Below are 16,218 nucleotides of genomic sequence, written 5' to 3' on the forward strand. Positions count from 1 at the left end.
TCCTATTTGAATCCTCTGCACAGGACCGACAAGTGCCTCCCAAAATTAGGCTCCGAATGCCATTCTCAAAATATGCTTTGGTGCAGTTGTGGTGAAAATTGTTCATGATAACAGGTCATTTCAGAGACGTTGAGTGCTTCCCTGCTCTTGGATTAATGCCACATCAAACCCCACCTTTTATTCCCCATTTGTATCTCAGCACTTAGACCTCTAGTTTTGATTGATAATGTAAATTGGGAGATAATCAAACACAAAGAAAATATTTGTGTTGATTCTGTTTATATCAAATACCAGTTGTTCACCTAGCATGGATCTTTTCCAAATGTTTGGTTCTGGTCAGCCCCTTCAAGTGAATTTCCAAGTTTCAAGTCTCACAAATATCTTCAGTGGGGAGTTTCAGCTGACAGCGTGCTTACATAAGCAAAAGCCAAAATTTTGCAAATCATCTTTGAATGTATCGTACTTAGGCTTTACTTTTTCCATGGATTAAAAAAAAGGGAAAGTTTCTATAAATGTTCCTAGCTGACGCTACCCAAAGTGTACCTTATGTACTGTACATCAGCTCTCAACAGAAGCTGGAATTTGAATTTGAAAAGAATTTGAAAATTATGGTGACTATTTGCATTCCTCAAAAGTACTTCAGCTGTATTTCTACATTTCCATGGCTTTCTAGGGGTTCTAGAAGTAAAATTCCTTCTTCTACCTCGAATCTTTTTGCTGAATGCTCAGACATATTTAGGTATTTAGTCCTTCCAATCCAATACAATGTATTAACTGTACAGTGCCTTCTTTCATCGTTTTACCAGTAAAAGTAGCGACATAGGGCGGAGGTTAGAGCTACAACAGGAATGAGACAAAGGGGCACAAGGCATTATTCTCATCCACTAAGTAGCTCTGCAGATTCTATTACAAGGATTTAGTATATTGGTGAGCTTTAGGTTTAAGTGTAGTTCTTCTGCATAATCATTTGGGATGATTCAGAAGGCTAAATCCCTTCTCCTAAATACTAGAATGATAATTTTAACTTTTCAGCTTTTTTCCCCCCAAACCTTTTGGAACCACTACCTTAATAACAAGGAAGGACTATGCATAGAGAAAGGAACCAAGCTATTTCTTGCAGTGCATTTTTGATGGTGCTGCAAGAAATGGTGTATATAAAAGGATGGTGTGTCTTTGGAGGCAGCTCCCTCTATTCTTGTGTTATAGTGATGCAGGTGAAAGAACTTTACTTTCTCCTGCTAATTATGTGGAGACATGTTTCATCAGCGGAGTAGGAGGTAGGAAACACTGTGCTGCAGGTGGGATTGTGCCACTGCTCCCGATTGTCATGAATGTAAAGCAGGTGGCATGATTATAGCTAAGTGATAGCTACTTCCTGGCAGGTGGCATTTAGGATGAGCACAGACTGTTCTTTCTGCTTCCTTCCTTCCATCTTTCTTTTCTAGAATGATGAATTATGGAAGATCTACAACCTGTAGGGTAAGGAAAAGGTGGATCTGCATGTAGTAACACGTGGAAGGCTCTCTCCAACATCACCACCAACAAAACCACATGGTGTGAAAGGGTGATGCTGAGATTCAGCTGTGAAAAAAGTCCAGCTGATAAGAGCACCCACTATTTTCAGCCTGATTGTAGGTCCGTTCCTCCTTCAGAGGGCAATGAGAAGAATCATTGCTACATGAGTGAGGTTTTTGTTCATTTCTTGAGCTGAAGCCAACTTCCCTCAGGCTTAATTCAACATTTAGTATTGCTGGAAACACGGGGGGGGGGGGGGGCAGGGCGCGGCACTAGCTGCTTTCTGTGCCTTTAGTGTTTCAGATCCTTGTGTGTTCTGTGGAAGAAGAGGTGCTATATGCTTTCTCTAGTTTTGTTTTTCTGTTGTACTGCTGATAATAACAAGATTATATGAGTCTGAAATGATATGATGTTTTTGCTGTTGGTTCTTGCTTTTGACACTGCTTCTTCCTGTCATACTTTTCCTATTTATTTCCCGTAGATGTTAGAAGTAGGAACTAAGCCCAATTTTGGTTTTGTTTTTTAATTTTAAATGAGAATTGTAAATGCAAGGTATTTCCGCAATCCTTAGAATACATCCCCAGTTTTTTTCAGTTAGTGACAAAATGTAAGAGCAGTATCTTATAAAAGCTGGCCCCGACTTATCCTGTCTCTTCTGTTCTTTACTAAATGAGGGAAGAAAAAGACAGTTTATTTAAACAAAAGATAAGATGGATGTATAATAATAAGGAAACATGAAAAAACCCTAAAGCTGGTAATGTTCTTTGTTTTCATAGGCAGTCATTTGATTTAAAGTAATTTTAGCCAAATATTTTTATTCTTGTTCATTGTTGTTTTTGTAAGCTGTAATTCAAGTGTTATGAAATCTAATTATACAAGAAAGATTTGTCTAAATTCAAAGCAAAATCCCAAACATAATAATAAAATTGCTATACATCCCCAGCTCAGCTCCTGTGAATATTAGTTCTCTGTTCAAAGACTCTCAATAGGATTCAATTTTGACCTAGAAGAAGGTGGCAAAATGTATCATCTTGTAGTGATAAAACAATATGAGTACAAATGGACTCAATCCAGTTCTGATGTAGGTTGTAAACAATTAAAAGTACATGAGCTACAATGCCCAAAGCTGATAGCTGAGGACATTATTACACGCTTGGGGTAACTCTGGGAACCAGAAAAACAATTGTTTCACAATAGGACATAAAAGCAACAGAAAATATTTGTCTCTGCAGAGTAACGCGCAGTCTTGCAGGGCCGTGTCGTGTGGAGGATTTTTCAGCAAGCTGGCATGAGTGTGAGTGATGCATAATGGCAGCGGTGAATGGATTTCTGAATAGATTAGTAGGTGACGTCATGAAAAACGGACTATTTATCACCATAATTTAACACAAGATGCAACACAATGGCTTGATGGATGCATTTTATGGTTTTCAGCCAATCATAATAATGGATCTATTGACTAAAGTTTTAGATGCCCTTTATATACCCTTCATGGATAAAAAAAGAACAACAAAAACAGAGAATGAGGAGGCTGAGAATATGTCAGAAAATACTTGCCAGGAATGTTTTCAAAATTCAGGCTTTCTGTGCAGCAGCCTTTTGACCTAAAGCTTCCCCAATTATTTTTTTTTTAAATGCCTAGAAGGCTAATTATGCTCAACAAAAATATTTCAGTTGAATATTGGAGTAACAGTCACTCAGTCAGGAAACATATGATATTTATTTTTTGCCTTCCTTGTCAGTTTTGACTATGAGATTCTTATTGTTGTCATGTTTGGTTGGTGATTTTAGCGGTGCCAGCTGGGTGTTAAAGTCGGACATGGCTGTGTTGCATGGTGGTTTGGGCACTGAGGTAGGAGCAAGGAAGAAGAGAGATACGCTGCTCTCCACTGTTATGCCTTTAACATTAGACATTTGACAGACAAGATTAAAAAGCCCACAAAGCAGACACCCAGACCCTGGCCTTTCCTTCTCATGGGAATGCCTTCACCACTTGGTAACTGTCTTTTTGGTCTCTTTTGCTAACTTTTCTTTCAGGGGCACTTTTTTACTTTTGTGTTACCTACTTGCCGGATAGGAGGAAAGATAGCAGTTGTCCCTTCTCAGCTTGATGGTTACAGCAGTTTCCTGGGAGTTGGGAGATGAAAGTTGAAAGTCCTTTAGAATGAGGAGGGTGTAGCAGATTTTCAATGGGAGTGGGAAATCTAACTAGTAGATGATGTCTCCTCAGGGAGGTACTTTGATTCAGGAGAGAAGGAGGGAGCTAAAAGAGGACCTCCTTGGACCAAAAGCGTAATTTCTATATGCTGAAAAGCCTCCTGGACTTTACCTCTCAACATGCGCACGTTTGTATCCCTTTCAGGCAAAACACTGAATTGCAAGTTTAATTGCCGAGATCCTGTTTAAATGTTTTGCCTAACATGGATAGTGTACAAACCAAGACACATGTGGGCAGCGCTTTCAAGCAAAGATAGAAACAGCTTTTGGGATTTCATGTAAAGTAAGAATATGTTTCTGGATAACTCTGGGAATTGATTTTAAATTTAAAATGTCAGCCCATCTCTGATGTGTGCCTACAGCATGAAAATCCACCCGATTCTTCATCTCCAGATACTGTGCTTCCACAAAGGGATGATCAAAGGACCAGGCAGGCTAACAGCTCTGTAACTGCTTCCAAGTTGGATGGATGGAAGAGGTTTTCTGAATGTCATTGTTATTACTACTGGGCTTTCTGACTTAACTGTGGTTGTTTAACTGAGCTTCTTGATGCTGGCATGTTGTATCTCTTCTTCTTGCTATCTTTTTGTGTTTGGACTCCATGGAAAGATCTGAAATACCTAAAACTATGTTTCCTAAAGTCACGCTTTCTGCTTCCTTGCTTTTTCTACACTAGAAGTAAAAAGTTTTAGCTAATACATTTTTGAGATACGTATAAAAGAGCTAATAGAATAGCAAGAAGGGCCAGAGAGGTGAGTGGTTGTGAGATTGAAGGTGTAAACTTACTTAATAATGACTAGGGTCACCCTGAGTAGGTTTTGCTCTCTTCTGGAGAGCATCCATGGCCAGGAGGACTGGGGAAGAACCCAGAATTTTGTTAGTTCTCTCCATGTGGAGAACCTGGGAAGCAGACTGAGAACAAGAAATGCAGGTTTTTTCACATCAGAACACTACAAACCACTTGTTCAGCTGAACCTTAAAAATCTCTCTACTAAGCTGATGGAACACTGGAAGACTGAACTTCCTATTTAATTTTATATAAACTAGCCTAAAAAATGACTTCAAGCTGACTAGGATTTAATTTTCGGTGCTAACCTTCAATTAATTTGTAACTTTTTTGGCACCCAGTTTGCTGGAAATGGCTGTAATTATGTTGTTTTCTGAACGGTGCATTCATTCAGGCCATACTCTCTAAGACTATTTATACAGCTGGGAAAAAAATAATGGTATTTAGGGGGATGGGGGAATGCTAATAGGAAACTTATTGAAAAATTCTGGATTATCGATTTTGAAAATGTGTCTTATTAACTCTCATTTGATATTTTAAACTGAATGTTTCGTTCTTAATTTTAAGAGAATTTGGGATAATTTTGTTTTCTTTAACAAGAAATGCATGGTCAGCTTCCCTATGGTTGCCTTTTATGCATCTTCGAGGCTAGCATGATTATATACTTGCTGCAAAACCCCACATTGCTCTTCTGTGTGGGGTTTTATAATGATAGTGTTGTTTCTTAATTGATCGGCATAGCAGGGTCCAATTGCTGTTAGCGGAGAATATTCAGAAATCTGAGAGGATGAGATCATATAGAGCAAATATGTTACCTTTTTCTTCTCTTTTTAAGAAAAAAATGCAATAAAAACCTTTTAAAAGACTGTGCTGTTTTAATGCACAATAAACAATGTTTGCCTTTACTGTAAAATACGGCATGTTTTAAAACTAAACAGATTCACTCTCTTGGTTTTTCTTCTTGTTTTCTGTAAGTTTAAAAGCTACTGAGGTTTTTGAGCATTTGTTTTTGTGTGTTTGGCATTAAAGGTGTTTGTATGTGTGTGTCTCCTCTTGTCTTTAAACCCAGAGGATGCTCCCTGCTGGTATTTGTAGTCTCTTGTTTGAGTGTTTTCCTAGCTGAAGGCATACTTTATGAGGATGGCAATTTGATTGTATTTCCAACCATATATTTGACATGGGTTTAAGGGCAGTAATATTTGTATGTAGCCTTGACAACCATAGTTTAGAACCAGAACTAGTATGAAAGCTTAAAACTGTCGTTAGGTTTTGAATTTGTGACTGTTTCTAAATTTTTCAGAAAGAGCTTTTTTTTTTTTTTTTTTTAGCTTTTGGGGTGACTGCTTGGATGGATCTGCATGCCCTCGTTTCAGAAAGGCGAGGTAGTGATGACCCCAAATTCTTAGTGGAACCTCTGGACGACTCCTCACCTGGGGACTCTTCCTGGAAGAAGGTGTCCTCTACAGGTTTCTGACTCATCTTTCCATAGTTTGGCAGGAGCTCCCAAAGGAACTTTTCAGGGTACAGCTCTAATTCATTCTGATTTCATCTAGAGCGGTGTAGTGGACTGGCACAGAGTTGTCTCAGAGGCCAAGTACCTTCCACAAATTTCCAGAGCCACAGTAGTGTGTACACACGCTGCAGCTGAACAGACATGTTCAGGTTATCAGATGCAAGGCACAGTTTCTTTGGGTGAGGAGCAATAAAAACTGTATGCTATAAGACAGAGGCCAAGTCTGGGTGGGTCTCAGTGACATGTTTTCAGGATAGCCTCCTTCTGTTGAGGTGAGAAGACACCTCTGGAGTTGCTCTAGTCCAACCCTCTGCTCAGGGCTGGGTCACTTGGAGCAGACTGCTCAGGGCCCTGTCTAGTTGGGTTTTTAATGTCTCCAAGGACTCCACAACCTCTCTGGCTGACCTGGTTCAGTGCACAATCATTGTTACAGTAAAAAAGGTTTGGGTTTTTTTCTTATGTTAAAAGAGAATTTCCTGCATTTCAGTTTCTGCCCATTGCTTCTTGTTCTGTCACTGGGCACCCCTGAGTAGAGCCTGGCTCCATCTTCTTTACTCCCTCCCATCGGGTATTTATACACACTGATGAGATTCCCTCCCATAGCTTTCTTTTCTCCAAGCTATACAGTCCCAGTTCCCTCAGTCTCACCTCAGATGAGAGATGCTCTAGTTCCCTCATCATCTTTGTGGCCCTTTACTGGACTTGCTCCAGTATGTCCATACCTTTCTTGCACTGGAGAGCCCAAAACTGGGCACAGTACCCAGGTGTGTCTCACCAGTGTTGAGCCATGGGCAGAGATCACCTCCCTGAACTGCTGGTGATGCTCTGCCTAATGCAGCCTGGGATACTGTTGAGTGTTAGTCAATACTCAGATGCCAGATGATCGACAGTAATGAATTCAGGTGGATATTGGACTTGATTGTTTCTTATTTCATATTTAGTTTGCTGTAGCATCAGTCAATCAATCAGAAGTTATTAATGTGTTTGTGAGCAAGTTGATCTCCTAAAGAGCACACATTTACTTCTTTTTAATCCTTTTTAATATTTTATTTTTACTTTCTCAAGTAGCTATATAAGCGGTGGAAAGGGAAAAGAAAATGCTGCAGGGGAATGGTGAACAAATTTTCCTCTTTTGTGAGATTTCTACCTGTAGATTTATGGCAGAAGTATTACTTCCCTTGAACATAAAATTTTTTACTGGAGTTTTGTGGGTTCACATATTTGTGTGCAAGGGTAGGAGTGGAATACTTGCTTCATACTGCTGATGTTCGCGCTGCTTCTTAAAATTACTGTTTGACTTATTCATGTTATTTGTCCTCAGAAGGGAATTTCATTGTTTCTAAAACTACAGCAGTTGGAATGAAAAGGCCTAAAAGGTTATATTGGTCTGACATATACCTTTTTATGGGGGGAACATAATTACTTCTGAAAGAAACAGAAACATTTTAAGATGGCTCCTGCTACATGAGTATGAAATTGTAGAGGTGTTAAATTTATTATCTGTTTTCCCAATAGAGGAAACTTGGTTTTGAACAGAAACTGCACCACTTGAATAAATATTTGTCACACAGGAGAGTCTGTGTGTAGCTAAAAATGCTTTTTGCACTGTGGATTGTACAGATTCCTACTCTTCTTTTTCCTCTATTGCAGACAACTTGTCACATTATACTGGTGGAAGGGTGAAGTTGTGGGCCATTGAGCACTGATTTCTCTCAGTACCACAATTACAGACACCTGTGCTAAATAACATTGTGCTGTTCTACTTTGAAAATTACAGGGCTTCGTCCCACTCGAAGACACACAGATGTACATCGCCTCCCTCTGCAAGCAGCCCTCTTACCTGAGCGCACACACTCACACCTCCTCCACAAGTTGACTCATCCCATTCTAAGAGGTGCTGCAGACCTTATAGCCCAACATCCAGAAAATTCCTTGATTAGTGTCGTAAGAGTTCCTTCAAGTACTTCTGTTCTTCATGGCAAGTATATTTTTGAATGAGAAATTACCAAAAATGTGCACCTCGTCTCTTTTTTCCTGCTCAGGTCTAAGGGTTTGACCACTTTCCTTTGCAGTTTGTCTGGTTTTGCACTGCTCAGCTCTCTGCCTGTTGTTTCAGGCTGCTACTCAAATTACACATATTCTAGTTATTATTTCAATCATTTAGTATGAATTTTACAGTGTTGTTGTTTTTATGCTTCCTTACGCTGCCACATGTGTTAACTATACAGAAACTGTTCTTCTTGTGGAAGAAATTATATAACAAAACTACCCAGTAAAAAGCATGTTTTATGGCACTTATAAAATTAATGCCAGAAATCTATGGTAAAGATTGATTTTTTGACATTAAGGGCTAGTTATTTAACACGTTATGCTCTTGTAGTGGCTGGAAAACAGCACTTAGGTGTTCAGGTATGATCTCAAATTCTCACCCAAGGATTCAAAAGTTTAAGGCGTTGTTAAGTGAAGAGTAGGGGGACAAAGCACACAGGTTAATAATACCTGGAATGAATGGGAGGTGAAACAAATACCTGGACTTTGATTTTTTTTTTTTTTTTTAATGAGCCAAATCCACTATATAGTGTACTGTTTAGATGATCCTTGTGCATAGCTGGGATATGGCAGCCAGTACATTCGTTAACCACCATCCAAAAGGCTGGACAACCTGACCTTCAGGAAGAAGGCAGCTCCACAGAATTATTGCAGCACCTCACCTTCTCTCTCTCTGGCCAGGATGTAGACGTGGGATGACTGATCCTCAGCTTTGCCTTTGTTGCTTTTTGTTATGTGAATGAGCATTTGCTTTGCACTTCCCTCTCTCACTGTGGCAGTGCAACAAGACAGAGCTGACACGCTGATAATCTTGATCCATACTAGCAACTGAAATGCCTTTTGACAGGAGGGATAGTCTTACTGCAATTAGAGGCCTTATAGACATAAATAAACAGGAACCATGAAAACCAAAAATGTCCCAGTAAACACATTAAAAAACAAGTATTTTGGGAGCCTGTAAGAAAAGGTGACAAGTCAAATATGTGTAGCTTACCACTTCTTGAATTGGTAAGCTCCAAGAACACACCATCAACTTACACTATTTGTGATACGATATTTAGCACGGCTTCTGATTATGGACGTTTTAGTCAACTAAGTGTGGATATTACCGTCCCTCAGCTGTGGTGCGGGGCTCTGTGGTGCACTGTAAGAGGCTTGTTAGTGCGAAGTTTGGAAAATCACAACCTCCAGAAGAAATGCAATCATTTGTTACATACATCATGCTGAAGCAGTTAACATTTATGGGGGAATATTTCAGGCAGAAAAAATATTTTTAAAAGTGTTAGCAATATTGTTTATCATATACCTGAACCTTTAACTCCTCAGTCCATAGGAACTGAGTAGCCTCAGAGAGAGAGAGACAGAAGTTATAATGAAGGTATTAGAAAAATATCTAAGAGGCCTTGACGTAGCTTGCAGAGATATATATGAGAGTGCCTCACTTGAAATAGAGAGAAAGGGGGTTTATGGAGGTCAGAAACTCTATGTCTGGCTTTGCTGGGCGATACAGTGTTCATTTTTACATCTGGCATTTTTTCTGGACTAAATACTTATTGTCTTAAGCCTAAGATCAGCTAATAATGGTATAAAATAAGCAAGAAACTGTCTGAAGCAGGTAATTTGTGTGAAGCTGGAACAAAAGCCAACTGAACTGGATTAGAGTACAAGTACAGTCATCAAAGTAGCTTCATAAATGCAATTTAATATGGGAAACTCATCTCTACATAGTATATCTGCGTTATCTGCCCATGTGTATACAAGCAGAGGTTTTGTTCTGTAGATATAATATATCCATCATTTCAGTTCACTTAGGATCAAGGACTGTTCTCCGATTCCCAGACCAAATGGTGCAAAGTGACTTATGTCCCCACCAATCGTGGTTTTTTTCCTACAGAGTGTTCATGGACACATCGCTAACATCTGACCCTCTGTGGGTATATGGCATGGCTACAGCCAGTATTCTCAGTTTAAAAATATGAAATAATGTGTTTCAACCCACTAAAGCAGCATTTTTATAGCCTGATGCTGAGGATAGCTGTTACATGTTTTGGGGCGTAAATTGAAGCCATGTGAATTGATGCTGCAAAGCCTATTGATACAGCTTTGGGGACTGCTTAGGCTTAAAAAGGCCAAACAAATCTTGGTTCACCTAATCTGTCTAATGGCAGTGGTCCTACACTGAACTGTAACCCAAACCTGGAAGGTTTTGACTGAAGGGAGCACTCTTAAAAAAAGAACCTAGGGGTAACTGGCATGTGTACAGTGTAGACAGGTGTTGAGTCAGGGAGTTAAGGTATTTAGCACTTCAAAAGTCTTTTCAGGAAAAGAAATAATGTTATATCTCCTCTGTGCTATGGGTGGCCCTTTCCACACAGAAAGTATTTTAACCCTTCTATTTTTAGGTGATTTTTTTGGTACACACAAGGGCTTTTTCTCATTCACAGAGAATCAATGTAAGTGTCTTTTTCTTTTCTCTGTGATGTGGTATTTTCCGAGATACATGCATTTTAAACAAAAGAAAACATAAATACAGGCGAGACTGTCATCAGTTTAAAGTACTGCATAAGTGGTTAAATTTAATCACAAAGAGACAACCAGCTAATGGTTTTAGTGGAATTCATAAAATCCCATAAAACACAAAAGTTAAATTTTGTCATATAATGTGAATCAGTTATAGGAACCAGCACAGCTTCCTTTTCCCCCTGAATAAATTCTAAACAGTCCTTAGAAAATGAATTACCAGTCTGCAAATCAGAATGACATATTTTTCAGCTGTAAAACTAAAACTACTTTCAGACCACTTAGCTAAAGAAAAAAAAAAGAAAAAAAAAAGACAGCAACTTTGTTGTTACTGTGTTACTGTCAATAGTATTGGATGCTTGGTTGTGGCTTCATTTTAGCAGTTTGACCTTGTTTAGATCAACCTGAGCAAATCGACAGACCTCCCTTACAATTTCCCCACCCCATCATAGAAAGCGCGTACCCTGCATGAGTGTATCCAGCTGGAGATGTGCCAATAGAAGTAATTATGTGATGAAACTATTTAACTTTGACTAAAATACTCTCACCAGGTTCTTTCAAACCGTGTGTCTTATATCTTGTTGAAGCAATTTTATATCATGCCTTTAAAGTACAGTAATGGCCACTTGCATTGACAGAATCCTCGTAAAAGAAGAAGACCGAGACCTTGCTCATGAAGTGCTATTGATTTTCTGAGTTCCTGCTAGAGTTGCCAAAGATACAACACTGTTGTTAGGGAGAGAAGATACTTTGGCCTTCAATATCACAGGAGGGTTCCTGTGTAAGCACAGGCGTCAATGGGTTTCAGTGATAAATAATGCATTTTGGTGATAACTGCCCATATTATTTTGTCAGTTTTATATGACTCAGCATTTGCTCTTGCCAAGCATTTCTTTAATGTCACCACTGGCTGCTGAAGTTTGAGCTAACTGTAACTGCTATTTATATTTTAAAGGTCCATTTGCATTATGGCAAAAAGCTAAAGTTTCAGTTTATCTTAAGCTATGGTTGATTTTGATCAGTAGGAAAACTAAAGCCTCCCCCAACATCACTCGCTGCGGTATTTCCAAAGGTATTGCACATGAGGGTTGAATACTGTACTCTGTATATGTACATAGCAGAAGAGTCTGGTATTTTATGTACTCTATCCAGACAACAGTTCTGTGAGCTGCCCCGTTGCAGTGCACAAGGCACGAAAGGCATTTGCACACGTCTGTGTTACAGGTGGAAGTGGAAAACGCAGCATCGTCCCGAAGGGCACTGCTGCTGCTTCCCAATGCAGCCAGCCGGGTAGTGGGAAGAGTGGGTGCAGCCTTCGCTCAGCCCAGCTGAGCTGGCACTAAAAGGAAAGCTGATCTCTTGTTTAGGGTGCTTGAATAGATGTGTCTTCCCAGAGAAGGGACGTACCAGTTTGTAATTCTGGATCTGAGTCCCTTCTGCTCTTGGGACAGCTCAGTTTACTGCCCGCTACTTGGGACAAATTGCCCATGAAAAGTCTTTGGGCCCCCTTGGCTTGTGTTCCTGAAAGGTTAGTTGTTTTTCCAGCTGTCCTTGGTGGTGGAGTCTATGCCCACTAATTTTGCCTCGTTTGTGTCCTTAGGGCACTGCAGCAATATATCAGAACTACCAGTGGTGTGATCACACCAATGAGCAAGCAACCTCACCCTAAACATTTGAGGAAATGTTTACAGAGCTTGGTCCTAATGCTGCAAATCCTAATGCATACAATGCATAAACTTTTACTTGTAGGCAGTACAATTAAATCTTAATGGATTGTGCTTTTGTGACTATCACATTATTGTAGCCAATAGATAATTATTATTTATCAGTAGGGGAAAAAAAAAGGCTGGCTAGGAAAATTATAGCTATGATAATTAGTTTTTGATGACATTATCTAATTAATATAATTTTATGTTTTCCATTTTGAGATTTAGGCAAGGTTGCCTTTATTTTCATTTCTATTCCAATGTTTGACTCAGTTTAGTCTTTCTGAAAGGGTTGATATTGAGTGCCCTGGAGGGTGCCATCATCACCAGGCAACAGGGGAGACAACGTTGAAAAGAAATTGCACAACATAATTTCCCTCTGCCTTCCCCAAATATGTCCTTTTTCTGAATGACATGAATCAACTCTAAGCCCTACTGCCCCCTTCATTTCCACCCTGAGGAGCCTAGGGGGAGGGGAAAAAACCCCAATGAAAACCCTGAGAAGGGATTATACTGGAAGAAATATTGCTCACCTGTGTTCCTAACCACACAGAAGTCTCTGCTTAGTCGTTTGAATAGAGTGGAGCTTGGGCAGCAGGGAAGGGGGAAGAGCTCATCTCTCCTCATGTCATCTCCAGGTCTGCAGCACTGGGGTGGTGTTGCACTAATGTGCAGCATTTGGCTTACTCCCAATGAAGGGTTAAGATTGTGGCCACCAGATGTCCAGGCAGGCCAAATGGGTTTCATAAAACTGCATTCTTTGGGTTTGGTCATTTTCTTCCAGATCTGAAGAAAAAAAAATTGCCATACGTGACCTAAGACCATCCTGAAATGGAAACATCTTTATAGGAACAGCTTTACTGACAGTCCATCTACCTCAGTGTCCCATTTCCAACGGTCAACTAGGAGCACACGTCCAAGGAAAAAAAGTAGTGTGGAGCAAGTGGATCATGGAACTTCCCCAAAGTTACCCTCTCAGCCTCCAGAAACCCATGCTTTAGTTCTGTCTTAGAAGAGTGAACTTGGTGGCTCTATTAGTAGCCATGGATGTGTTTTTCTTCCATCAATTTCTCCAGTTGCCTTTTTTTTAACCATTTAAATATTAACATTCATAAAGTTCTGCAATGAGGAGTTCTGCAGCTTATTTACAACCTGCATGAACTGTCTCCTTTTGGGGGTTTTTGAATCAAACAGTTGCAAATTTCATTTGATGTCTCCTGGATCTTTTTTAAAGAGGAAGGAAGCAGCTGTTTACTTTGTGCTTTGATGCTGCCTTCGTGCCACTCGTAGTTTTACAAATTTCTACTACATCCCACGTCAATCAGCCTGTTGCCAGGCTGAAGGGCCACAACTGAGGAAATAGGGCATGGGGAGACCTGTAGCTTTGAAGGCTCTATTGTAGACATGTCCATGTCCCTGCAGACTGGGTCTCCTCCACTCTCTCCTTCTTTATGCCTATGACCGCTTCGCAGCAGGAAGGCCAGTGCAAAGCCAGAAAGCAGTTACACAGCACTCTCAAGAAGTTGCCTTTGGAGACAGGTTTTTGTTATTGGTGGTTGGGTTTTTTTTTCTTTTCTGTTTTAGGCCAGAGAAGGAATTGTCTGTTTATGTACGAGAAGAATCTGGATAAAAGCAGCAACTAGTTATACAGTGTTTTTTATTTCCTTTTGCAATGTAAAAGGGATAATGTTGGAAAATCAGTATGAATTAGTTTACAAAAAAGTTTCTGAAATATCTCAAAAGACAGGGACCTTCTCTGACAGAGAGTCATCGTTTAACTAACTAAAAGAGCATCATCTCTCCCAGTCTTAAACCCACAGTATGCTTTTCTGCAACAGGTCTTATTTTCTTCACTGAGAGGACATGTACTGTTAAGAACTTAACAACAATAAGGTAGTGGCAGTAGATTACACATAACAGAGGGATGGTGAGGAAAACTAGATTTGTCTTGCTAATTGTGATTTTAATATTGCTTTCCCTTGTCTCAAAAGACTTTTTGTTTCTTTTTATTTTCTGTGTTTAAACAGCATAAGACAGAAGTGAACTTTATTGGCACGTATATTTGCCATTTGCCAACCATTGCTGAAAGCATGCCTCATAAACAAAACTATAAACAGACAACAAAGAATATTTTGGCCCATTTTACTGCCTGCAGAATGCCTGGAAAGTTTTAAATTAATAGCAATGAATGCAAGAGAAAAGGAAATCAAAGAGTCACTTATTCCCTTACAAAGAGACCTGTTTCCCCTCACCTTTCTCTATTTTCTATCTGCTTTGGCTGAGAAAACATTTTAAAATGTTTATAAGTACCAAGAATTTCCTTATCCTTTTACTCTTAGATCACCAGGAGTGTATAAACTGTGGGATAGGGTAAAGGGGTGGGGATGACCTTTTAAAAGAAAACCTTTGTTCTGTGTAAATCACTTTGTACAACAGAAAAACAAAAGACTGAGTATATATTTTTTGAAATTACAAAGTGCACTGACACAATGAAAGGATAAATTCTCCACTGTTCAGAGTTAGGAGGACTGTCTTTCCGAGATACGTGTCCAGTTTGTGCCCACGGTGTGCAGATGTGTCATTTTGTTTGAGGGAGAAAAGGGTGTTCTGGCCGTGATGTTTTAATATACTGGACTGATTCTTTTTTAAGCTGTGTGATGTAATGATTCTGTGCATTTTTTTCTTTGTTGCTAAAGTCTTTTGACTGAACGCCTGCTGTACCACTTAGTGCTCTAATGCCAAATACTCAGATGTAAAAAAAAACAAACAAAAAAAAACCCCAGCCCAAACTGGTAAAATCTTTAAATCCTCGTGAAATGACTGAAAGTCCTGCGTGGCAGACCTCTCTTCTGTGCAGGAACCTCTCTAGAAACATGATGTTGCAGCACTTTCTGAATCTCTTGTGTTATTACGGTGTACACCTTAATACTATTAACTGGGCGTTCCTCTTCACTGCTCTACGTATGCTAAAACTTTGAGTTTCAATAATTAAACTTGCAGTACAATCTTGAGTCATATTATGCTATATTATCCTTTTAACTTTATTGTGATTGATTTGTGTCAACTTTAACTATACTCACTAGGAACTCAATAAATAAAGATCAATGTTTTTTTATTTCTCATGGTTCTTTATTAGAAAGAATAGATTGGTTAAATAACACAAGTAATATTGATGACATAGCTTCCTGAACGTTTTCTACTCTGAAACAGGTGAAATATTTTTCAAGATTACATTAGAACAACCATGCTTCTGTTTTCTTGTGATTTGCTGTTTCTTTATAGTTGACGCTTTAAACCCCCAAAACTTAGACACGCACAACCCAGATGTTCCCCCTGCATAAAACTTTCTACTCATTTGCACTGAGGACCTCTTGCTAGCAAGGTGAATCTCTAGTACCATGTCCATTTATGTACTACTTCACATATGGGGTATCTATTGATCTCATTGAATGGGAATTGCACTTCTGGGCAACAGGGATGTAGCCCAACAAACAGGCACACTTCCCAGCAAACAGGCATGCTTCTGAACTCCTGAGCATCTCCTAACGTCTGGATTTAGAGGTGAAAAATGCAGCTAGCTCCTTTCTCCGAAACAGAGGGTCAGTTTTCTATCAACTCACCACCTGTAAAATGACAGTATTGGTTTTGTTTGCTTATCATCTACACGCTGTCTTTCTGGTGACTGCAGAAATCTGTGATAGTTGTTGTGTTCTGTCTCAACTGTGTTCTGCCTTAGCAGGCTTGCATTATAAGGTCTTCTGCAGTAGGAAAAAATATAGAAGAAATAGCTGAAAGTAAAATCTGGAGCCATGTGGACTTGCCAGAAGTTGAGTACATTGTGGACAATTTAGAATCACAGCCCTTGTTCTATAGGCGGGTCTCACTGCTGGTACTGTACTAACGCACAGCTG

At 39.5% G+C, this 16,218-nt stretch overlaps 1 long non-coding RNA gene across 2 annotated transcripts in view; it reads left to right on the forward strand.

The window, feature by feature from the left end:
- The window catches only part of LOC142054929 (uncharacterized), a 210,489-nt gene extending 195,140 nt beyond the window's left edge, over window positions 1-15,349 (forward strand). For both annotated transcript variants that reach the window (XR_012659731.1, XR_012659732.1), the window contains exon 3: window positions 7,810-15,349. This is a non-coding gene — a long non-coding RNA (uncharacterized LOC142054929). The remainder of the gene's footprint in view (window positions 1-7,809) is intronic.
- Window positions 15,350-16,218: the final 869 nt, after the last annotated feature.

The sequence above is a fragment of the Phalacrocorax aristotelis genome, chromosome 3, assembly GCF_949628215.1.
Source record: "Phalacrocorax aristotelis chromosome 3, bGulAri2.1, whole genome shotgun sequence".
Taxonomy (NCBI): domain Eukaryota; kingdom Metazoa; phylum Chordata; class Aves; order Suliformes; family Phalacrocoracidae; genus Phalacrocorax; species Phalacrocorax aristotelis.